The following is a 26,829-nucleotide window of genomic DNA, read 5'->3' on the forward strand; positions in this document are numbered from 1 at the left end:
CAGACTGTGCATCTCCAGGCTCACTCAGATAACCCACTGCAGTGGCTCAGGGGTCTAGAGTGAAACAGGCTTGTCAAAGGCTTGAAGATCCCCACTCATAGGCTTTCTACCATGAGCAGAGCTGGTTGTGGTGGCACAAGCTGGTAGGATTTGTTGAAGGAGGCAGAGGCAAGAGGATCGCGAGTCTGAGGCCAGCCTGGGCTACCATGCACAGAAAAGGTGATCTGTGTACGTCTTGTCTGGCCACTGGGCTGCTGTCTCTCTCCTTGAGGTTTGGTGGCAATACTCCCTCATGACAAAGGTACTTCCGATGCTTCCCATCAGAACTGGAAAGGTGGGGGCTGGGGATATATGGCTCAGTCAGTAAATGCCTGACTTTTAACCACGAGGACTGGAGTTTGGATTCCTAGCACTCACATTTAGGAAGCAAGGCACAGCACAACATACCTGTCACCCTAGTCCTTCTTAGTGCTGAGATTAAAGGCGTGTGACTTCCCAAGCAAAGGCATGAGATCTCAAGTGCTGGGATTAAAGGTATGTGCCACCACTGCCTCGCTCTGTTTCTCTCTTACACTCAGTCAATCTCAGGTAGTCCAGGTGGCTTTGAACTCACAGAGATCAAGACAGATCTCCACCTCCCAAGTGCTAGAATTTAAGGCATGTGCCACCACTGCCTGGCCTCTGTGTTTAATCTAGTGGCTTGTTCTGTTCTCTGATCTTCAGGCAAATTTTATTAGGGTACACAATATATCACCACAACCCTGTATGAGAAAAAGAAAGTGGAGAACAATAGAAGACACTGGATGTTGACATGTGACCTCAACATGTCTGTGTATATACACATGTACAAAAGCAGGAGCACAAAGTACATAACACAGAGAGAGAGAGAGAGAGAGAGAGAGAGAGAGAGAGAGAGAGAGAGAGAGAGAGAAGATTAAAGCAAAAGGTTCTTGATGTGGCTCTTCCCTTGCATCCTGTTCAGGCAAGGTGGCTCCAGCCAAAGGCAAGGGAGAACTATAGAGCCCAGATCAAGCATATCATTGATGTGTGGTTATTCTTATCAATGCTGGTGCTTGGTTTCCACAGATTCCCAGGTCAGACAATGAGGTGGAGCTCATGGGATCATTATGCTCTCTACATGTTCTCACATGTATATATGCAACACACCTACTCAATGACCCAAACAGCTGCCAATCAACAAACAAACTCTTATAAAGAAAAGCCCCATGAAAATTTTCACATCTTATTAGAGAATCCTGTAAGTGCATCAACCAATGTCCTTGAGGTCTCTAGTTTCTATGATAGTGCCAGGCCCTGTGGGTCAGGGCTTTGGAGAAACTGCTGGTCTTAGATTCTGAGTGCAACATTTAATGTTCATTTGGCTTCTGTGAAAATTACTTAACCTCTCAGTGCGTCCACTGTTTTATCTATAAAGGGAGATAATGCATCTACCTCACAAAAATATCCTTAAAAAGTGGCCTGTTTGAAATAACCCATAGAAGAAGCAAATATTCCCTAAGCCTTGGCTGTGCTGACCTTGGCATCTGAGTGGACTGTAAGAAGAAAAAGATGGGAAAAAATAGTGAGGAGAATCTGTGGTCCTGTGGAAAAAGGAAACATTTTCATTGAGAAATGATTTCAAAAATGAAGGACAGAAAAAAATCCTTGGGCACATAAATGGGAAAGAGACCCAAGGCTGTTTGGTGTCAATTATTTGCAAGAAGAAAGGTCTCTGTACTAGGCAATGAAGTTAAATGTGTTTTGAATGAACATTTAAAACCTTCTGTGATTGAATCAGCCAACCATTACGTTTTAAATTAAGCAAAGCCCTATAGAAAAGATAGACAGCTATCTAGGCAACAAAAATAGAGATTAGAAAACCTGTTAATTTGATTTTCATATAGCCTATTTTATGATTAATATATCTGCAAAGTAGAATGTCTTATCCAAATTTTCATATTAAAAATGGGCCTAGACTAGTTATTCCAAGTAAATAAGCAAGTTCCCCTATAAAAATATATTGTAATTTCATATATGAGCATATAATATAGTAGCATATATAGCTATTTCAAGAAATATAATATAAAACTGTTTCAAAAGAAAGTAAGAAAACAAAGAAGAAATTAAACATTCCTCAAGAAACCGATAATGTTATTAGGCCCAACTGGATTGTATTTATATATTGACCACAAGAATGTTATAAAGAGGTCAAATTCCTCAGCACCTTGTCAAGATTATGAAAAGAATTACTGAATTTTAGAAACATTTAAAATAATTGATCATCACCTCTAATTTCCAAGTTTTAAAACTGAGGCCTACAGAAGAGAGTCAACTTTTCCAAAATTACAGTTCAAATGATTTGTTGGTATGTCTCACAGAAAGAGCTTTTCTCCCACGGCAAGAACAACACAGCATTGCTCGGCTGTGGAATTGGTTTCCTAAGGCTGCCATAACCAATTAACACAAACTGGGTGGCTTCCTACCTCATCGCGGTATAGGCAGGGCTGTCTTCCCTCTGTAACCCCAGGGGAGGCTGTGTCTTCTGTGCTTCCAGAGTCTTCCAGCTTCTGGTAACAGCTGGTACCCCTTGATGTTCACCTCCTATTTCTCAGCCACACGTTCCCATCCATCAGTAACTCTAAATTTCCTCACTTAGAACACCTATGGGACAATAACAACCCAGAATAGGTTTCCTCTCTAGATCCTTCACTGATCACATTTGTCACATAAGGCATTACCCATCCCTCTACTCTGTAAAGCAATAGTCACAGCGCTGGAGGTCAGGATGTGGACAGATCTGAGGGTGCAGGGTAGAGAGGCAGGAGGAACAACACTGAGCCTATCACAGCCTTCAGTAGCAGCAAGCCTACGCGTGTGTCTGAAAGAGAGATGGCACTTTTGAAAGGCTTCAGGGTAAAACTGTAGAGAAGGATTACCTTTTGCCACTTGTCCAACAACTCATTCTTCTTAATTAACTGAGATATGTCACAGAACTCAGGTCACTATTATTATCTAGGACTCAACTTTGGTGTGTGAAGTCAAGTTAAAGAAGGCAAAATGGACATACCCAGTTATCTCTGTGTATTCCTAAAACTCCTCGAAGACAGCTAAGGAACAAACTAGGTCAAAAAAAAAAATTCACACACTATGAAAGAAGGTACACAAGAAAGAAATCCATGAATCGAATTCTGAGAAATGGCAAGCTGATGGACAAGGGGCAACAGATTTAACACAGGATAAACCACCACCCGGAGCTTACAAAGGAAGAAGTCTATAAAAGGAAGATGGATGGGGCTGGTGGGGTGAGTCGGCAGATAAAAGTACCTGCTGCTCTCCAGAGCACAGGTGCTCAGTTCCCAACATGCACATGACTCAAGTTCCAAGAATCAGACCCCTCTGGCTGCCATGAGTATGTGCATGAGCACACACGCGTGCAAACACATACATACACACACATACACACACACGAACACACGGACACGGACACGGACACAGACAAATAAATAATAAGTAAATACTTAAAATCTGTGCATTGATTCTTACCAAAAACATTCAAGGAAAGCTAAGGAACAGAGGTATCATTATTTTCAAAGGCTCAAGTGAGTCATAAAAATGAACTACCCTTTTCCTAACACCTCCAAATGCAAAATTTCTGACAAGTAAAATTGTTTTAGAAAATTTTACTTCATCCAACCTTATTTGCTGTCAAAATATGATCTAAAGTATGTAAGGCTAATTATAATCTTTATTAATCCTCTCTTAGTAAGAATATTCATGTTCCACGGCAGGAAAAAAAATCGATGTGTTTAATTATGGAGACTACTGCAGGTCCCATTAGGTGATGCATCAATTACATATCTTATTATTTTCTAAAATCTAAAAATTAATTCAAATTCTCAAACATGTCTAGCCCTGAGGAGTTTGTATAAGGCATCACGGGACTGTATATAATGAGCCTTTTCCAGCCCCCAATCCCTCCCTTGCCATTCTCTGTCTCAACAAGTAGGGGTGTGCTCTCTAGGGAAAGTGAGTTCTGATCTCTGCGAGGCCTTACACACCAAGGCTTACACGTAGCACCATCCTGAAAACCGAGACAGTAGAACCTAGCTCCCCTGGTGGGCTCACAGGAGCCACAGGCATGTGTTTGAATTGGTGAGTTTTGTACATGTGTCCATTCAGATAAAAGTCAGAGTTCGATGTCCAGCGGTTCTCTTCAATCACTCACCACCTGTTCCTCGGCTTGTTTATTGCTATTGTGTTGAGATAGGGCCTCTTACTAAACCCAGAGCCTATCCGTTCAGCCAGGCTGGCTGGCCAATTAACTTCAAGGATTCTCTCCATCTCTGCCTATCTCACCCCTGCCAGATTATAGATGTTCCGTTTTCAGTGCCTTGATTTTACACAGGCTCTGGAGATCCAAACTCGGTCTCATTCTTGTGTAGCAGGCCTGTCCCGTGTGTCGTGTCCCCCCACCCCCTCCCACCTAAGCCATCCTCAGCTCCTAGTTCTTGGTTTTACGATCTGGTTTGGGGTGTGGTTTTGAGATGAGACCTTGTGTCACCTCCTATCTACCCCCGCCCCCAAGTGCTAGGATTACAGGTTTGTACCACTAATCATGGGGAGTTTCAAAAGTTCCATTCTGTGGCTTCTTGTCACTGTTGCTTTTGAGTGTGCAAGGTCACAGTACATCATGCCAGAAAGACAGGGAACAAAAGAAGGAAAACAGGGTCCTCAAGTCAACAGCCTGACTTCCCCGATGGCCTCACCTCTCAAAATGCTATCACTTCCCAATAGTACTACAGGATGGGTACTAAGGAGGGGCTCTGAGGACACTCAAGACTCAAACGTGCAGCAGCATTCCTATCCAAATGTCACAGGTTTGGGGGCTTTCCCCTGAGCTGGTCAAAAATCAAAGATTTGACACTTGGGGGTTCCCAGGAAGACTGTGGAAACCCCATCTGCTCACCTCCCAGAGTATCTCACTCAAGTGAACAGAACTCTAAGTTGGATTGAATGAAAAGTCAAGAATCATTAGACATCTGAGGGCACAAAAGAATAAGTAAAACCAGTGGGAAAATGAACCCAGGGTAAGAGCGTGTCCAGAGCTGTACTTAATAGTCACAGAAAGATAAAAAATTACATTAATGAAATGAGACCATAATAATTTTACCTTTAAAAATCTTCATAAAATAAAGGGCATGAAATATTTATATTGAACAGAAACATTAGAAATTAAAATTGGTCAAAACAATGGCCAGAAAATTAAGCAAAAAACCAAATACATGAAAAATGATAAAGAATATCAACACACACACAATAGTGAAGCTTAAGACTATAATGGATTTTTTTAAAATCCTGAAGTCTCCCAGATATAACAAATGTGCTAATAACAAATACATAATTTGTGATTATAATAATTGTAATTCTAACAGTTGCATCATTGAGAACTAGGAGATACTTAACCAGCCTTCAAAATTCTATGGGAAATTAATCTCCATACATTTGTATATTATGTACTAATTTAATCAATAGTATATAGATATTAATATTTTTAAAATATTGTGTTCCTGATGGCTACTGATAGTACATACTTCAAGAAAGCAGATAATAAAGAAAAGACATGAATAAATAAAACAGGACACTCAACTCAAACAAAAAGAAGTTGGTATTTCAAAGAAAATACAACTTATACATAACAGTGTTATTCTAAGCACAGGTTTGCTGAGTGCCTGTTCTGAATCGAAGGACGATAAAGTGCTTAACTACATGAAAAGGCTACCAGAACAAGTAAACAAAAGAAGCAGTTATCACAGCCAGCACAAAGCAATTGGCACAAGAAAAGAAATGGGGTAGCCCCAGCCCCCCAGGTGGCTTAGCCATGCATCATGCGTACACATCACTAATATGAATATCAAATCAAAAATGGCTAACACAGCCGCACTAGAAGAGGAGAGAATTATGGGGTAAATGAAGAGGATGATGGGTTAATATGAGGCAATGAAATGTTCATTTTCCAGATTCGGGTCAAAAGATACTACCTAAAGTTTAAAACTCAAGAAATGAGCTATTTATGCTTGATACTTAGAAATAAGGAGAGAGATGTGGGAAGAAGCCATGGGCTCTGACTCAGAGAAATGGCAGTTGCTGGACCAGAGCAGAGGCCAGCATCATCTGTTATGAACCAATGGCTTTTTGTAATACCTTAATGTGATACAAAATAAAAATCTGATTTTACTAGTGTCTCATTGATTACTAGTAAATAAATAATTCATAATTTTTATCTGTGAACATTTACTGTTTTCCTTATCCTCTATTTTCCATCAAAATGGTATTTTTTTAATTGACCAAATCAGTCTTTATAGCTCAAATCATGTCTTCTCTTTAAGAACAGTAAGTGATCAAACTCATTGGGCACTTACATTCTTCCCAGCTTATTTCCCAACTCTCACTTTGCAGATAATTGTGGACCAGTAGCTGCACAGTCTGGTTCAGGCATGGTTTATTTTGCTCCTTCGATGTTCAAATATTGGTCATTCACAGATCTTTTATTGGGGTCTTGATATCTTCTTTATCGTTTTTGGCCTTTGGGGGCTTTTCTTTTTGTTTGTGTTTGGTTTTGTCTTTAGTTTTTGTCTTTAGTTTCTGCCCCTATGATATGGCTCATACTCTTGAAGTCTGCACGTTAATCGTGGGGTGTTAGCTCAGCAGCTCAATGGCATGATTGGGACCCTGCAGAATCCACACCATGTTTACAGAGCCTTCCTCCCATCACATGTGGGCTGCACAGCTGCCAACCTACAGAATAACCTTAGGCTTCCCAAGCAGGGAGACTGATGAAGTCAAAAAGATTTCTTCTTCCAAGCGGTTTTCTTATAGGGATGCTTAACATTGTCTTCGCTAAAACTGGGTCACATGACCAGTCAAGGCCCCTCTGATACCCAAAAGATCTCCATGAACTAGTTGTGACTTATCTTCTAGGGCAGAATACAGTGCTTATCTCTCTCTCTCTCACACACACACACACACACACACACACACACACACACCTAGGGCAGAATACAGTGCTTATCACACACACACACCCCTGGGAAAAAATAGACAAGCTCGTATGGAAAGCTGGTGAAGTCTTGAGTGGATGCATATTGTTTCCATTAGCATGACCCTGTCAAGGATGCCAATGCATTAGACTCATGGGAATGGCAAAGCCCTCCCTGGGTCTGGCTCAGGGGAATGGCAAAAGCATCCCCTTTGAACACAAATGTTGACGGACAGTTGACTAGCACCTGAAAGCAGTACATGCACAAAGTACCATCCGCAGTTCCTCATCCAGGATGAATGCTTTGGAGAGACTGCCACACTACAGAGATCCCCTGTCAAGACTGGCAAAGCTGCCGCCTCCTCCACTGGATATAACAAAAGAGCTAAGTGTCGGGACTGCTGGTGTGTCTCCATGCAAGCCCATGGCCTACCGGATCCCACCTTCTCCTTGCTTATGTCTGTCTTTAATTTCCTTTCACTTCCAGTCAGGTTTACAGGCCCAGCCTGCAAGCCATGGCAAAATGGAATGTATTTGTTCTTTTGTTTTATTTGCATTTTTGATTTGTCAGAGCCATTCTCTTCCTCTGACCTACAGTAAGGTCCTTAATAGAATTTGTACATGAGAGGAATGTTGCTCTCTGCAGGCACAAATGTTGCATATGACTAGCAGGTAATCTTTTTTATTTTGCTTGGTTTTTAATGTAAAATCAGTTTGAAAGACAAGACCCTGGATGGATTGATTTATCACGACATTTGAGAGTGAATTTCTTAGTTTGTGACATGTAAGCAGCTAAAAACACAAAAGCAAACTTTACACCTCGAAACACAAAAGATGTTTTAAGCTAAAAGCTTTAAGAGGAGAGTGGTGTATTTCAGGGTTTGCCATATACATTCTAATAAAGATTCTCAAAACTGAAGTTCACCAAGTGAACTTTCTATCTTTGCTTTGTTTTTGGTGTGTCGATGTAGGTTAAGTTGAATTGAAGTACAGAGTTACCGAGTCAAACGGCAATCTGGGCATTGCTTTGAAGGCATTTGTGCATTAATGGAAGCCCCTCACCAGTTGAGCAATTAGGCCTATTACCTTTCACAATCTGGGTAGACATGATCTGAGTAGCAGGAAGAAATTAAGAGCAAGATTAAGTTTCAGGCAGAGAAAAGAAATTCTCCCTGCGCATAGCTTCTACCCATACGTGTACACTGAGTTTCCCTCTCCCATCACTATCCAGGGACTTGTTTAACCAGCTCTCATAATGGCAAAGTCAGGTCTTTGTGATACGTCTTCCTCCATCTCTTCTTTAATACCCTCTTTCCCTTTTCATCCTCCCCCATCAACCATGTAGCCGCCTTTCATCAATTCATTCACCTAACTACCTATCTACCTTAATACTTACCATCCATTTATCATCCATCTGTCATCTATCATCTATCTACCTATTATCTATCATCTATCTATCAATCATGGAGCATCTCACTGATCTCGCTTCTCTAGTTGAATGTTGACAATATCACTTAAACTACTTCAGACAGGACCATCTTCTGGTTTAATATTATTCCTTCTTCACCTTAATATTTCTTTTCCATTCCTTATTTCTTATTTTTATTCATCTGTTTTGGGTGGAAGGTGAGGGTACCATGTGACTCGTCATTTGTGTGTGTGTGTGTGTGTGTGTGTGTGTGTGTGTGTGTGTGTGTATGCCTGTGCACTCGCGCACAGGTCAGAGGACAACTTGGAGGCGTCAGTTCTCTCCTGCCACCAGGTGAGCTTTGGGACCAGCCTCAGGTCTGCAGGCATGATGACAAGCACCTTTACGTGCTGAGCCATCTTGCCGACTCTACACTCACATCACTCTAATTCTTTCTCTCTTAAAATTATGCTATTCTATACAATATAGATAAAGAATAAATGGTTCTGTGCTCCAGTATCTACAAACCACAAGACACCAGTTCTCGAGAAGGAAACTTCTTGCCAGTCTGGCTAATGCAGTAGAAAATTGAGGAATGGTTGTGTTAGGGAGAAACTAGGACAGAGTTCGAAGGTGAGGCCATGCATTCACAAGATGAAAAAGAATTCATGTTGACATTTTGACAAAATAAATACATCTCAAACATCCACTGGTCCAGGGTGTTTTGAGTCCTGCATGAGGCTGTTGACACAGTGGGAGAAGGAAACAAGAGTCCAAGGCTAATTCAGTCCAGCTCCTGTCTTTAAACAGAGGCCAAATAATAGTGCTTGTATTTCTTTGAAAACAAAAGTTTAACTGTCTTAGATGTGATAAGATTCAAGACCATTTTCTATGACATTTCTTCACTCTTTATTGCTCATTTGAAAGAGAACACAATGGACCTCAGAAATTATCCTTTCCTATGGATCCATCTCAGGTAGTATTTTCAGACCAAAATCATCAAAGTAGCACAGGTTTTTTAGGTAGGATATCTGGAATTGAAAACAAATTTTGTAAAAGAATGCTCCTTATCTCTCTTCTCTGTTTTTTCCCTTTCTCTCACTGAATATCATTTGTTAGACTCATTATTTTCTATCTCTATTACTAGCATATAAATTGTAGGCCAGAGTTTGTGTATGAACTTCAGTGTATTCCAGAAGTGAGCATAATGTGTGGCATGTGGTGGATGCTATTGAATAGTACATCTATTGTTCCTGAGTCTGTAATACAGGCATAATGATAGTATCCAACCTCCCAGCTTATAATTATAAGGAAAAGACATTTTGTATGATATTCTCAAAAATCCTAGTCAACATGAACTACAGCTTTGCATGTGGGCGTCAATAGCTGCTTCCAAACAGATTGTATGTGACATAGAGAAATATGGGGCAGAAATCAAACATTAATCAGTTTTGCTTTTCCTCCGACTCTACTGTTCTGTTCTCAATGTATTGAATTCCTGATCAGGGGTATTGTCTTGGATTGTGAGTTACTGAAGTACTGTTTGTTCCAACCAAGTCCCACACCAAATAGGATCTGAAGTAGAGCCTTTTGGTGGTTTACCATTTAGTTGAACCAGACAGCTGGTCAACAAATGGGATGATTATTGCCTTCCATGATGCTGGAGATGGTAAAATATTAAAAATAGATATGACATTTTCCAGTAATTAATATCAACAAACATTTCAGATTTACAGCCTGAGTACTCTTCATTGTGTTTGGCAGTCTGCCCTCTTCTTTGTTCAGTGGAACTGAAGAGAAAATAGATAGGCATTCTGTAATCAAACACTGAATGGAACTCTCACATAAACTCCTTTGAGTATTCACCTTGACCCCTGAGACCAAGGAGCAAAAACTTGCCAGGCCACATTCTTTAGTACTCTGCCATGGAAAATGAATGATCCAAAGTTAAATAAAATAGGATCGTGTATGAAATCCATGGAGACACCCACGGGAACCTCAGCACTGGCTGTACCTGAGTAACAGGTTCATCCGATATGGTTGTTGATGTTCCCCTGTTTTCTGCAGTGACCATGCATTATTCATACTCTGATAATCAAAAGAATAAGAAGGTTTTTGTTTCTTTGACATGGTATTTTAGATCTTAGAGGTAATAGGAATTTTACAAGTGTTGGTGAATCTTATTTTCATTAACTGAAGAGAATTGGGGGGGGAGAGATAAAAAGATAAGGGCAGTTTGAAACATGAAAACAGGTAAATGTGGGTCATGCAAAAAATACATAGTCAAAAGTCCACTAAGCAAACCCCTTGGCAGCAGAGTTAACTTAAAGCATTTATAAGCATCTTCTCTTATCCCTTCTGATATTTTTCTGTAAACACCAAGATATCATTGTTTTCACGGGCTGCCAAGCTGTTGGCAGGGGACAAACCCGAAACACATTTTTTACTACTAATATTTTACTTTAAAACACCATTGATCTTAAGCTACCGCCCCAATTGCAAATTGGGGGCTTTTTGAGTAATTTATAGGGAAAAACTATGAAGTATATCTTTGAAATGAAATGAAATAATACCTGCACTTCCTACTTTGGGGAAATTTTATGTTAAAACACCCCGACAGGCAGAGGTGACAAAACGTTGAGAAATATTTAGAGATTTCATTTCTCTTCCTGATAACGACAAGGTTGATGTTGTGCTCTCGGAGGGGAAATCATATCTGATTTACCATCGGCTGCCTCGGTACCACCAGCCACATTTCACGTTCCTTAAACAGCCACAGCTCGGTGATGCTGACTACCCTTTATGGTGGGGTTGATCAACTGCCCAAGGCCTGACGAATGCCGTGGAACACTTTCATTCTCTGCTACCTGTTTCTTTATCTGGATAAAGCAGGATGTACAGCAAGAGGCAAACTGTCATAATTTTATTGGCGAAAGAAGGCTGATTTACACCACCTCGCTTCTTCTCGGTGCAAGAGCTAAAAGCATCAGGGAAAGAGGCCGTCTGGAGTGAGTCTCCCTCTTCCCTTCCTCTTGCTCCTCTGCTTTGCCTTTTCCAAGCAGAGGAACAGCTCACTCCCTGCCGCGGCTCTACCTGAGGAATGTTTAGGTCAGATTCTCAAGGAAGCCCGAGATAGCATAAGAAAAGTAACCCTGACTGGCCTTACCTAAATAACCCACAAATCCCTATTCTGCTCATGAATCCCAAGCAGACCTACAGTGAGTTGAGGGGAAGCCTTAGCGAACAGGCTGTGTATTTAAATGTTCAGCAGGGAGGAATTTAAATGTTCAGCCATTCTACAAAGCTCACAAGTGGAGTGAGATGTCAAGATGGAATTACTGTTTAGAGAAAAGAATTTATTGTTTTCAGTTTTCATCTCCAGCTGGATCTGAAAGTCATGGTACATGCTTTAAAAAAAAAATGAATGAAAAACTAGGCATGTCCCTCCTCAGTCCTCCCCTCTCCTGCGCATGCTCAACTCAACACTTCAGCTCCTCTGAGTTTTACTCTGTGGAAACTTCTAAGTCGAGATGCTAAGATATGGAAACAAATGAGGAAGGATAAAGGCAACCTACTGTGTTAGTGAAGACATACCAAGATAAAGGTTGTGGCTACCCATTAGTGTTTTCCTGATGGATAACTGAAGGCAGGACAGAGAAAAGCGTTTGGAGAAACAGGATAGACACACAAGGAAACTGAATTTGTCACTGAAAAGAAGGGACAATCGGTGTGATAGATGCTCCTTCCAATCCGAGTCAAAATTAATTGCCTATCCCCCCTCCCTCCTGAAGCATAACTTTTGAAAGAAAGGTCTCTACCAAATTTACTCTGCCTTGCCATTGACAATGGTTATTTCTCTTCAGAAGCGTGCATTCCCCAACCAACTTGGCACCTCTGCCGTCTATTGAAGACCTAGCTAATGTACCTAGTCATCAGTTAAGCAACTTAGTGTTGTTACTAGACCACCGCTGAGTGTCAAACTTTAAAATCTGACTACCTCTCCTTACCTTGGAATTCCTATACACATGGAGCAAAGCATGTCTATTCAAATGAGCTCTGTAAAAGAAAAGAAAAGAAAAAGAAACCGTAAAAAACTGGGTTGACGTGTAGACAAACTAATGTTTACCACAAAGACTGTTGTGTTGTCACGGGCCTGCCTATTTACCGCTGGAAAGAATTAGAAGTTGCTATTGTAAAGAAAAATGGAAGCATTCTCATTTTAAAATATGCAAAGGGGCGTTCAATGGATTTGACAGATTGATCACTGGATTCTTCTTAAGCCCTTGATACTTGGTTCATGGGTTTTCAAGTATTCTGACTTTTTTCTCTCATTACTAGACCACAGCTCTGGTAATGTCTTTCCCTCCTTCCTCGAGTTTTTCAATTTCTGAACCCCATTCTTACAGCGGGTGTTACCATGAATATGCCAGGAACATGATTATTTACAGGAAGATATTTGTCTATTATTTATAGTCTCTCTCTCTTTCCCCACCGCCATCATCCTAGGAGCTGGTAGTTTCTGAAAGAGATCTTCATCTTGCTGCACAGGGTCACTATGAATGACGGGAAATAAAGGACAGCTGAACTTACACACAGAAATAAAGATTCTTTTGTGGAAGATGAGGTGAGGGAAGCAGAGAGGGTGAAGATAAAGGACATAGGACGAAATGAAAGGGATGAGGTGGCTGTGTTGAGAAGGAACCTTGGGAAAAGCATTGAAATATTGAAAAGGAGTTAGAAGTTTGGGTGTGGGCTGTGTCTTACCTGGCTTGTGTTTACAAGACCTTGTTTAGTTCCATATTCATCAGTATTTCCAAAGCTGGGAGGTTTGGGTGGCTTTTGTTTGTGTTCATCCCTCTATGACTTTCAAAGACATGTTAATTTTGATCTCTTTCCTCTGTAGAAAAGAACAAAACGATCACAGTATCACAACTGCTGTGTCCTGTAAGACCCATGTGCTCAGCTTCCTGCTAGAATGCTTTCTTCCCATGCCAACCTTGGGCATCTCAGACTCAACCTGCCCACACCTAAACTCAAAATTCTGCATCTTGTCTCCCAATTCCTTCTCAAAAATGACAGCACCACCCACCTACTTGTATCTGTCATGAATATTGAAGGACAGCCCTGTCTTTTCTCTGTGTGTATGTCTCAGTGCAGCCACCATGTTCTGGTTCTTTAATACCTCTCAGTGTCTCTTTCTCCACTTTCTCCATCATAGTCCTGCCTTAAGAACCATAGTCCTTTTGGAACAATTGCTAAACCTTCTAGACTTTACCTCCTTTCAATCAGAGTAATCATTAAATAAGACAAACAGGTAAGAGCGGCTACCATTCCATTTTTACGGACAAGGGTTTTCAGGCTTGCTTTCCACCCATTTTCAGAATCCTCTCTTCCTTCCTCTCTTGTTAAGCTCATGATTGATCCCTGTTTCATTTCTCCAAAGAGGTAAGTCTCCCCCTGCTCCTGTACATGCTGTTCACTCTAAGTAAAAGCCCAGCCCCAACTCAACCCCAGTTTACCTTGCTTACCTTTTCTTCTACCCACTCTTCCATTTCAGACTTACATTTGGAAAGCCACCTCTTCAGGAAAGTGCCCATCCCTGACCCCCCTGCCCCACCCCCATCCATCCAAGACTGTTATTTCTCCTCATTAGCATCTCTCCCTGTATAGTCTACATTTTTCTGACAGAATTTATTTCATCTATAATTAAATAACCTTTTCTATAATTATTAATGTCTGTTTCCATGGTGGACTCTCAATTATGACTCATAATGTTAATGTTAATATTATTAGAATTATGCTGGTGAATTGCTAATTGTTTAGAGATGGATAGACAGTCATTTCTGAGATTGCTATTTCTGTGATAGAATCTTTTAAGGCTAAAACATTAAAAATTAAAAGTTCTCTATGTAAATCATACTTATATTTGACATTTCTATTTCTCTGTTTATGCTAGGAGAAAGATTATAAGACACCCAGTGAAACTAGAAACTAAGATTAAGATGTGTACTAGACTAAAATAAAAAATCTGGGACTGTCAAGGGAATGGTGCTTTTTCTTCAAAGAGCATGTCAATCACTTACAAGGACAAGATCTCACATCTCCAAACTCAGCACTTGCACCTATAGAGAGAAAGAAACCCTAGTCATTTCAATTCAGATATCATCCTCATTGCTGAGAGAGCTCACAAATGGAGTTCATTAGTGCCACGTGGGATGACAGGGTTCTGGTTCCATCATCATATCTGCTAATAAATGAGCTGATGAGTCAAATTCCCTAAAATCTCTCTTCGTCTAGAATATATTGTAAAATATCAAAGTCGAGGTGATGATGTGCTTCACGGTATTTCAGATGTAATAAAGCTTAAATCTCTCACTGAAAAATGGAAAGTATGTGAAGTGAGCTATCTTTTTAACACAAAATATTTGGGGGGCTAATAACCCATGGCATACTGCTCATCAACATGGACCAAGAAAAAAGGCATTTTTCAAGTCAACCTGACTCTATTATCACCAGTACAGCCTCTCTTTGCCTCCAAGAGAATCAGGACAAGCAGGTATCTCCCCGGACACTTCCTGTGTCTTTCACTGGAAAGCTAGTTCATCCCTTTCCTCCATTTAATGGCTGTTATGTGTGTTGTCTAATCTTTTCTTTGATAGGAATTTAGTGTATGTTCAACAAATGTTTATGGCATATATTGCTTCAGACTGCCAAAAATTGGAATAGAAGGGGAATAGTCACAGCTTTAAAACTACATAGCAAGTTTGATGTGCTTAATGTCCATCCACCCATATACACAAAACTAACAGACCACTAATTTTAAAAATACAAGCTTCTGATATAGGTCTTCTGGTGAGTATTAAGTGAATTTCATAATAAACTAAAAGTCAAAACTTCATAAAAGATGATGAGTTTACCTATACTTACACCTATCGATTATTTAAATGACTGGACTGTGAGGAGAAAAAGATAACAAATGGCTGGTGTTTGGGAGCAGGAAGGGAAAATACTGGGGAAATAGGGACATATTAAGAAATATCTCACATACCAGAATGAGAACCTGGGAGCAGCACCAGCAGGGATGAGGCATGGCTACACATTTAGGCTGACACATGGTTCAGTTGGTAGAGTGACTGCCTAGCAGGCATAAGGCCTTGGGTGTGGGTTTGATCCCTAGAATAATATAAACTAGGCATGGTGGCACACATCTGCAATCCCAGCACCAGCGAGGTAGAGGCAGAAAGATCAGACGTGCAAGCTACAGAGTGAGTCTGAAGACGGCCTGGGATACATGAGACCCTGTCTCAAAAAATAGTGGGGAATACTGTATTTTTTAAGCAGCGTGACATAATAAAAATGATGCCACAAAGATTCATGGATTAAGGAACAGATTTGCCAATGCTATTAAAAAATGTTGATGTCTAAAATGATCAAAACATTGATTGGCTTATATAAACTGGGAATAAATATCATAAAATAGCAAAGAATACTGAAAAATGAGAATCTATTTCCATGACAAATGTACTGTGATCTTGGGGAAGACAGATTATAAAGATTAAAATTACTTGAATATAATCATACTTAGAATAGAAAAGAATGGCATTTTAGATACAAACATTAAAAAAATGGAGGAGCTAGAGGGCTGAGTGATTAAGAGTGGTGCTTCTCTTGTAGAGAACCCAGGTTTGATTCCATCATGGTGGCTCACAACTACATATAACTCCAGTTCCATGGACTCCAACATACTCTTGGGCTCCTGCATGAATGTGGTAAGCATAAATACATAGGCACACACATCTACACATTAAATACATAAACAAAAAATAAAGAATAAATATTTTTTAAACTGAAGGGACCTAACCACTTTCGAAATGTTTGAAGCAGGGATGCCCCTAGTATCTATGGAATCCCAGTCCTCAGTAAGGTTCAGGAGTCATTTGTTTTATTTCTACCAGAGGTGAGAACACTTTCCATGATGCTAGAAATCCCTTTCCATGTTGATTTGACATTTACCCTTCTGTAGCTTAGATGTAGTTTATATTGAAAAGGTCCATATTTTCCTTTCTGGAACAACATCGAACAAAAATATGTTCAGAACCCTTTCATGTGATGATTCTTCAAATACTGTGAAAGTCATTGAATCATTTTATTGTAGCTCTTAAATAATCTATTATTTACAGCATATGAAGCTCATTAACAAAATTAATAAATGCCTGTGTTATTAATGAGCATTACTAAAGCATCACAAATATCTCCCGATAGATTTACTAATGCTATTTCAGTCTTACAGTCAGATTTATGGCTTTCTCTTGTTTAAAAAAAATACAGACAACTTTCTTTCCCTGAGAGCAAAGAATATAAAATCACTATTCTACATCAAAATGTCCCAAATTTAATGAAAACCAGGAACAGAAAGTCTAAGGACCTGTGGTCAGGCTCCTAACTTGAAAGAATAAATTAAGAAGCATCCAATTCAATTTTCCCAAAGATTGTGATTTTCTATTTGTATGTGCTACAAATTTGGCAGGCTATACAGATTTAGAAAAAATTATTATTATTTTTCCAATACTTTCAAAAATGTATTTGCTTCTAAACCTTTGGGTGCATTCAGGTAAAAGAAAAAAATCTATTTACGTATCCATTATCTCTGGGTAGAAGCCGAGTTTGATGAACGCTCCACATAGCTAACAAATGTTTGCCTGCCCAGATGGCTTTTGCTCTAGCATTATGCCTCAGAAAATAAATTATTACTATTATTTATGCTCATCATAAACTATGTCTGCATAACAAGTTTCTCAGAGGACTTGAAACTAGTTTTTGCTGATTCTACAGCACGTCTCATTTGTAAAAGTCAGAAAACTGTACCTTTGTTGTTCCAAGTGAGAAAATGTGTTCAAAAGGTGCACGGATGCATGGAAGTGAAAGTGAGTGTTCAGTGTACCCATGCGTAGAGACACTCATGAATCAACACTCTGGAATATGGAAAGCCATCCAGTGTCAGCTGTGCTTATAAAATAAAATTATTAGAAACTTTAAAACTACCAAGTACTGTATGTACCTGCTGTGAGGCCAAAATTTCTTTCCATAGAAGAAAGAGCCTATCCCCAAAGATAAGATTTCAAAGTAAGAAATAACTTTAGACTCTTATAGGAAAGAACATAATGACTTGTTTAGGGAAAGCAGTTGCTAAATTATAGTATGAGAAATAAAGAAAGTTGTGTTTTATCCCTCATTCTGCAACCAACCCAAAGCTAGTTATTTATCCCACCTGTAAAATGCAATAAACCTGCACTCTACAATCCTGTCCCAGAAGGATAGGTGGGGATTAATCTCCTGGAGGTGTCTGGAGTTTCACAAATGTTGTGGTGATATACAAATTGTGGTACCTTCATTTTGCTTTTATAACACATTCATGGTCCTAACACACTGGAGGGTACCTTAGTTGTCCAGGCAGTTCATCAACACGCACTCAACACCCCTCTTCAGCATCTCCTGAGGACTAGCTGAAAACCAAGCTAAAAATACTGTTCAGTGATTGCACATTAAATCACACAAGGTTGAGATACCCAAGGTCTCAATTTACTTTTGTAATACAAAATTAACCTTGTAGGTGCAAAATTACAGTATTATTTTATAATTATAGCTGTGGTCTCTATATTTATGAGATATTACAAAATACCTGACCTTCCCAATACTGGTTAGCTAATTATTTTGTATCCAGCTAGAACAAGTTCATTAAACTTGAGTCTCAGTGGAAGTGTGGCTAATGCTTCATCTTACCAGGTTCCATTGTCATTATTCGTGGCGTATTAATTAAATTTAGTATTCAAGCATGAATTCAGAATCTAAAAGACCTGGCCAAGTGCACCCAAGTGACTATTTGTTGTTTACAGCATCAGATACATTATGTAAAAGGGCTATAAATAACTTGATATTTATCTGTGTGTTGTCATTTTATCTCCTTTACTAGACCTTAAGCTATTTCAGGGAAGCAAAATTTAGGGTTTATTTTTATATATGAGTTTCTAAACATGGCTCTGAAGAAAATACTCTGTAAATGGGAAACAGATAATATATGTTGGCTTGAACAATTCTAGGTTAAAATAAAAGATGCATATTTGTATTAGTTAGTAAAGGGCTTTCAGACATCAGTCATATTCTTTTTCATATGCATTTCAACCAATTATAAGCCTAAAATGTTCTGTACAATGAAACTGTATTTATTTGCCTTTTAGCTTTACAGTCACTTCTTAAGGAGTACACCATAATGTACAAGCATGTGATGTTGTACACTATCAAATAATTCAATCTCATTAAAATGCATAGAGTTGAGGTATGGAGTCCTTAATTACAAAAGGTTGAGAATAATATAGAAATCATCCTTTCTTACTCTTGGATTTCAAACATGCATAATGATAAGAAACACTTCAATGTTCAAATGTGCAAAAAATTAACTAACTTAAAACTGATGGTTGAAACTTACTTTCTAAGTATAAAGCTAAGAAAACTACTCCTGACCTTTATAATACCCTTCTTGTGATTGTTCTCAACCTGAAACTTCATACTTTCTACTTCTTTCCTTTACTATATAAAAATGCAAGGACCATTTGCTTGCCACTATTTCTGTGAGTAGAACTCATAGCAAGCCAGTGTTATTAATATGAAAGTTTTAATTTAAGAATTTTAATATACATCACAGAAATCCTTTTGATAAAATAGGAAAATTCAAGGCTCACTTATTAAGACATGGCTATGAAATTAACTTCGCTTATTCTGAAAGAATTTCCATCTTAACCATATATATTCCATATTCTTTCATAAGATTGATGCAGGGCCAATTTGACATTACTCAAGTGTGCTTCAATGCTAGTTTAATTTCCACTAAGAATAGTAAAATAATATGTTTCATTTCTGCTAAGAATGGAAAAAATATGAGACAGTGGAAGAAATGCAAATGAAATATGAAAGTTGAACTTCAAGAACTTAAAAGTAAACTTATAGAAACTATACTCAGACTCACACCATGAATAAGAATTATTAACAATAACAAGTCAATAAACACAAACCATAGAACACTGACTCTACTCATGGAATGTGCAAGTCCTTCCAATCAAAAACCCTAATAACTAAGGACAGAGCCTCTTTCACTGTTAGCAGTGACCACACACAGGCTTAATGGGCCTCAGTAGATCAGGACCTGCTTCATTTTGTGGTCTCTGCATAGGAGATGATATAGATATAATACCTACATTGAAACAGTGGATGGGTAAGGACAAGAAGATGGCTAAAGATCAGGTGGTAAGAATTGTCCTATGACACATGACCGCTGATCCTCTGTGAACCCATGTATTGAACTCTTGCATTGACTAGCTTTATATTATGGTGACAAAATAAACAGAGAAGAGAAGAGTAATTTGGGCCCATTGTCTGAGTCTCTAGTTCAGTTTCACTTAGCACTGTTGCTTTGGGCCTGTGGAGGCTCAGTGCATGCAGGAACATAATGATAGAGGAGGTTTGTTCCCCTTGGGCAGACAGTTGGCCTAATAGGGACGAAGGGCTCAAAGTCTTAATATCTAGTCCCAGAACACCCAGCAGTGGTCTAACTTCCTTCCGTCAGGCTCTGACTCTTAGAGCTCTCAGGCCCTCTCAGTAGCACCATTAGAAGAGGAATTAACCTTCAACACACCTGCTTGTGGGGCAGTTATTCAAATCACGGCACTCCCCTTTCTTCACGTTGTTCACTTTACCTCAGGGCAATAAAAGCATATTGAGCATCAACAGGAAAATGACTGATCAAAGAATAGGACAACTGATTTCCTATACTCTCTCCCTGTCTCAAGACAAAAACACATCTTCCTATTATTTTATTCACAGTGAATACCAAAGTGATCTTGAGTAATCATTGTGATCAGATAATTTAATCAAACGACTGAAAAAAACAGGCAACAGATTAGTTATCCTTATGAAAGTTCAACTGCTTGAGGAGAAATAGCTGTGCTTTTCTTTCTGCCTTCCAATTCCAATGCTCAGTATAAATTTGTTGACTTCATTTTATGACATTGTGGTCCTTGATGAAGCACTGTTTTCAGGCCTGGAAAACAACGACGAAGTCAAAGACTGAAACTACCGCTAAACATAAAAACTGAGGAAAGTCTAAAGAGAGTAAAGGGCACCCAGCAGACAGGATTCAACAATTATTAGAACACCTGAAACACGGCATTTCTCCTAGAAAGAATTTAAGGCGAAATCTCTTTCAATTATCAAGTCATCCTATTTCTCTGATAGTGTTTGTGTTATAACTATTTATTTTCATTAATTAAGTTTTTCATTGTCATGGTAACATATCTGACAAGAAGCACTCTAACGAAGGAAAGATTTATTTTGGCTCTCAGTTAGAGAGTAATACAGCCCACCAGAAAAGGCATGGCAGCAGCATCATGAGGTAGGCAGCCATACCACACCCACAGCTGGGAGGCAGAAAGAGAGAAGTCAAGTTGGCTGGAAAGCTGCACGGCCCTCCTGACCCAGTGACCCACTTTCTTCAACAAGACTCCACCTCCTAAAGTTTCCACAGCCTTCACAAGCCACTAGCACCTGGGAAACCAGTGTCCAAATGCATGAGCCCCTGGCGGACATCTCACATTCAAACTACAACACTACTGAACCAATATGTCCAAGAACCTTAAGTGCTATGTGTCTAACTGACTCCAGCAATGAATGGATCCAAGCTCAGAGCATGGATCCCAATAGTTGTGTCTGCTTTAGAACCCTTGAAAGACTTGGTAAACACACTCTTGCAGCAGCCCAACTCACAGGTGTGTTTTAGGTCTTAGGGAAAGATGCCTAGATAGCTTTGCAAGATTTGTTCATATTATTTTACAGGTATGAGTGTTTGCCTGCATGCAGGTACGCACACTACTTGTGTGCCTTGTGCCTTCAGAGGCTGGAAGAGATCTTCTGATCCCCGTGGGACTGGAGTTGCAGATGACTGTAAGACACCATGCAAGTGTTGAGAACCAAACCAGGGTCCTCTACAGGAGCACCAAGGGCTCTCAGCCACTGAGTCACCTCTCCAGCCCTGAGATTTTTGTTTTTAAAAGGGTGAAGCTGGTATCTATTTATTCATCCTGGGAGCACATTTAATAAATTCTGGGCTGAGGGAAGTGAACGAAGAAGATTGTTAAGAACTTAAATATTTTAAGTCAGATGGAATAGAGCACCATTTAATCCCAGCACTTGGAAAGCAGAGGCAGGTGGATCTCTGTGAGTTTTAGGACTGCCAGGGCTACATGGAGAGATCCCATCTCAAAAAAAAATCAAAGAACTGAAATATCTTAAAATGAGAAACTATAGATTAATGGTTGCCTCAGATCAAGATGATCGGGAAGAATGTGGGTATGGATACAAAAGGACAACACACAACATAAGGATCCTTGCTGCGATAGACTGGACTGTCATGACTGTATCAAGGACAATATCCTGTTTGTGAAAATGTGCTATAGCTTTTCAAGATGTAGGGGGCCAAACTGGGTAGAGGGTACAATAGTAATCTCTGCATTGTTTCTTATAGCTGCATACGAATACAATCATCTCAAAAAAAAAAAAAAAGGATTTTTATTTTGTTTTTTTTTTTCAAGACAGGGTTCCTCCATGTAGCCTTGACTGCTCTAGAACTCACTTTGTAGACCAGGCTGGCCACAAACTCACAGAGATCCACCTGACACTGCCTCCCAAGTGCTGGAATTAAAGGCGTACACCACCACCACCCCACTTTTTTTTAAAGAAAAAAAAACTGAAATACATCAACATTTAGCTCTCTTAGAATCTAGCTGGGACAAGAAATCCATTCCAGAAATTTGACTGCTGTCAGATAATTACAAGTAGTAATACTTTTCAAAGCCTTTTAAAACTTTTCTAATAAATACTTGGTATATGCAATGTCTAAAAGTAATTCCATGTACCCAAGAACCAACGTCATAGGCATAAAGAATGAAAGGTACAGAGAAAGGCCAATGCTGGGAAATGTTTTCATCCCAGCCCCACCATACACTGCTCCTTTACTCACCATGCACATCTTGGGGGTGTGTATATGTATCTACATACAGAGAATTCTTGGCCAACCTATTAGGAATGCAGCATGGTATGGAAAAGACAACAAATGGGGGTTCCTATACCATGTGCATAAATAAGTAAAAGTTAGAACTCCAGCAAAAACTATTCAACACAACGCATTGTATCCACTTACATGGGAAAAAATACTTTCATCACAACTTTGCAGGCTTGGTACTAATTTGAAATATGTGCACCCAAAGTCTTCTGTGTAACATCTGAGGTACCATAAAAGCCAGGCCCTGCCTCTGAAGATATTCTCCTTCTTTCAACCTTAGCTCTAACTTATACTACAAGGTATTTTGGGATTTGTCTTCATGCCACAAAACAATTGTCATCTCTTGGGGATCTCTGGGACCTAGTGTGTAGACTAGCAAGTTCTGCCACAAAAGGGACATTCCATGGATGATGCTTACCCATGACACGAGGAATAGGCTAGAAGAGGAAGCATACATTATTAGAGGATTAGTGCCCTTAACAACTACAGATTTCTCATCTCACAGGGAGACGGTGATGACAGGAACACAAATGTGTGACCACTAAGGATTATAAGGGTGACAGACTTTTACTGAGGAACTACCATAGTTAATCTCAATTGTCAACTTGACAGCATCCGCGATTATCTAGGAGACAAATTTCTGGGCATGTCTGTGAAGGAATCTTTAGTTTGGGGTAATTGATGTGGGAACAACCATACAATGTGCATACCATTCAATAAAAAGATGAAAGACAGCTGAACACAGCATTCATCTCTCCCTGCTTTCTGACTGTCAATACAAAGTGACCAACCAACCCAGGCTCCTGCTGCTATACTTGCCCCAGCATGGTGGACTATATCCTCAAACTGTGAGGCAAAGCAAGCTCCACCTTCATGGTGGATTACTACAGGTCAGGAATTCCAAAGAGGCTAAGCTTGGTAATTCTCAGAGTCTCTAGTACAGTTCTAGTTTCAATGTCAGTCAGGAAGAAGTCATGGAAAGTCTTGCTTGGAACTGTCAACGTGCTCAAACACATGAGCAGCTACTGGCAGAGGGCATGTTTCCCCTCATAGGAACCTTCTTACGGATGCTTGAGAGTCTTCTTTCATATAGCACTTAGTTTTCTGTATCTTGAAAAGTCCAGATGACACCTACAATATTTTCTTTTTTCTTTTTTGGTTTTGTCGAGACAGGGTTTCCCAGTGTAGTTTTGGTGCCTGTCCTGGATCTCACTCTGTAGACCAGGCTGGTCTCCAACTCACAGACATCTGCCTGGCTCTGCCTCCTGAGCACTGGGATTAAAGGCATGTGCCACCACCACCTGGTGACACCTACAATATTTTAATGACTGATTCTCAGAAGTCATTCACTTACTCATAAATTCACTGTATTCTACTGTTCCCATGGTTCTGTTTAAGAAGGGACAGTGCAAGGGTTCAGAACCTAGAGATGAGGACCTCTGGCTGGGCGCTATTGTGAATGTTAACTACTACACACAGCCTCCATGGACCCTTCTTGTTCTAATATTTTATAATTGTACGAAGTTTAGAGTTACTACTAATTGGAATATATCCCATTGAAAATGCATCTGATGTTATAGATGTGTAAAACACATTGCTTTCACAAACCAGATACTGGCTCTTCAAGGCATCCATCTCCTAATTCTTGGAATCCAGGACTACATTACCTAATAGGAAAGAAGACTTTGCAGATATGAATAATTAAAGACCTTGAAATAAAAAGCATATTCTGGATTCTCTGGGTTGGCCCAATATATCAGAGCTAAATATATCAATATTTCTGGCTATGGTCCAAGTCTCTCTTTTGTGGAATGAAGAAGAGTACAAAGACATAAGAGTGTTTGGCCCTTGGTGTCACTGGTTGTAAAGATGGAAGAATGGGCCTAAGGAATGTGAGTGTGTTCTAGAACTCTTCCCTTGGTCTTCAGAAAGGAGCTCAGTTTTCAGGTGCTTTGAGTTTAGTTAGCTCCAGGCTAGACTCATCCTGGACTTCTGACTCACAAAACCATAATGTGAATTCTTGGAAGTCACCAATTCTCTCACAGTGACTTCATTTTTAACATTTTATTATATTAAATTTTGAATTATTTCATTATTTACTGGAACTGTACATTATCTAATAGGACCTCAGATCCATTGAATCATGGGCTTTGTATTTTATTTCTTTATATTAATATTCAAGTTTTGCCCTGGGATCAAACTGACAAAAATCAAAATCTCCCAAGCCAGAAGATATATTATGATGAAACTACTTTGAAGAACATGTCTCACCTCTTTAAGAAACTCCCTTGACTTTCATTTTTAATAACTCTTTGCAACTGCCAAAGGTGTTGGATATTCATAAAGTGCAAGGATGGGCTTTGAGTATGATGAAGATGGAAAACATTCACATAATGGTTAATTTATATAAAATTTGATTGCATTTTTGCAAATGATTTATTGTCAGTGTTGGGCTTAATCTGCACTAAAAGTAATACCATCTTATTTTCTGTGTAATACACACATAGTACTCCTGACCATTTCTCACACTTTTTCTAGGTACCTAATAGCTATATACAACACTGAGGAGACTTCAAAAAAGTTACAGATTTAATCACCAGCTTCAGAGCATGCACACCCATATGAGAATATGAAATGATATATTAAAGATTAAATTGAAGCCAAAATAAGCAAGAAGGGAGTTGAAAATGTAACAAGTGACTACTTTCCACACAAGTTATTCAGAAAAGCAAGCTATGTGGGATTTCAATTGAAAAGACATCATCACCTGAGATGAGGGAAAACACTATAATGTAGATGTTATTTAATCTGGGCTTTGAAAATTACAAGAAATTAGCATAGGGAATCCCAAGTAACTAGATTAAATGCACGAAAATGTTTCTGATATAATAGAATTCACCCAATAATTTGTTTACCGATTTTTAAAGACAAATGAATGTCTTATACATGTGCTCTGGGATTAATTAGAATCTCAAACAACAAGCACAAATTCAAGATTTAGTCATATATATTTAAGCTGTATACTATGTTCGGATGTCTGTGTGTATAGTGAAATGATTATTCTCACTAAGCAAGTTAGCATGCACATCAGTTTGTACTGACTTTTGTGAGTGGTTGTGTATATGTGTTTAGAGCACCCTAAAGCTACTCCAACGTTGTTTGTCCAATACACAATGGAAAATCACTGACAGTCTTCGCAGAGCACATTGAAACTCTGAAGTTATCTTGTGTAGCTGAAAGATTAAAACCTTTGACTTAACATTTTCTGATTTCTCCACCCCCACCTCTGATGACCATCATTTTGCCTTTTCTATGTGCTTTATTTTTTAACATTCCATATTTAAGTTACATTATGCGTGATTTGGTTTTCTGTGCATCAGTTCATTTAACATAAATATCTCATTGTTCATATATTATTGTCACAAATGGCAGGACCTTCTGTTTTTAAGGCTGATAGTGATTGTGTGTATGTGTGTGTGTATGAGAGAGAGAGAGAGAGAGAGAGAGAGAGAGAGAGAGAGAGAGAGAGAGAGAGAGAGAGAGAGAAGGAGGGAGAGAGCGAGCATTCTTTGGCAATAGAGTCTTAGATAATTTTCATATCTTGTCTATATGAATAATGTTGCAGTGTGTTTGGGTGAAGTTTTGGTATATTTTCTTTGGGTGTTTACTAGCAGAGACATTGCTGGGCCATATTTTAATTCTAGTCAATAGATGTTGAGCACAAAAAAACAGATAACTTTGGAAACAATGGAGTTATAATGAGAAGAAAATATATTTTTGTAAAATAAATTTAAAGGCAAATGAATTGCTATCAAAAAGGGGTTTTAAAGCCTATCAAAAAGTTGTATTAACTTTCTGTAAAAAGATAATAAAAACACATAAATTGAGAGTTGTCAATAAGAAAGAGACACAAAACATGTTAATAAGAAAAAAGATGACAGACCTTAATTAATCAGATGTTGCAGTGAAGGTAAATTCAATATGAAGTTCAAGTTTTGGATCCCAAGTACCATGATAATTATGCTGCAATTCACAGGAATGAAAAGAAAGAATATTCATAGGAAAATGTTTGTGTGGTTTTCATGTGTTGAATAAACTATAAAGCACACAAAACATGCATGGATAGATGGACAGATAGACAGACATATGGATGGATGGATACATGCATGCATGCGTGCATGTATGGGTGGATGGCTTCGTGAATGAATGGAAATTTTGTGGGTGGTTGAATGATGGGTAGGTGGGTGGATGGATAGAGGAATGAATGGGTGGGTTAGT

General features: G+C 39.1%; 1 long non-coding RNA gene across 1 annotated transcript in view; it reads right to left on the minus strand.

Moving 5' to 3' along the window:
* Window positions 1–26,829, minus strand: part of LOC107401282 (uncharacterized) — a 58,504-nt gene that overhangs the window by 26,222 nt on the left and 5,453 nt on the right. The window contains exons 3-6 of the long non-coding RNA XR_006073640.2: window positions 14,528–14,566; window positions 13,209–13,341; window positions 12,452–12,500; window positions 2,484–2,661 (exon numbers count right to left, since the gene is read on the minus strand). This is a non-coding gene — a long non-coding RNA (uncharacterized LOC107401282). The remainder of the gene's footprint in view (window positions 1–2,483; window positions 2,662–12,451; window positions 12,501–13,208; window positions 13,342–14,527; window positions 14,567–26,829) is intronic.

This window comes from Peromyscus maniculatus, chromosome 6 (genome assembly GCF_049852395.1).
Source record: "Peromyscus maniculatus bairdii isolate BWxNUB_F1_BW_parent chromosome 6, HU_Pman_BW_mat_3.1, whole genome shotgun sequence".
In the NCBI taxonomy this organism is placed as follows: Eukaryota; Metazoa; Chordata; class Mammalia; order Rodentia; family Cricetidae; genus Peromyscus; species Peromyscus maniculatus.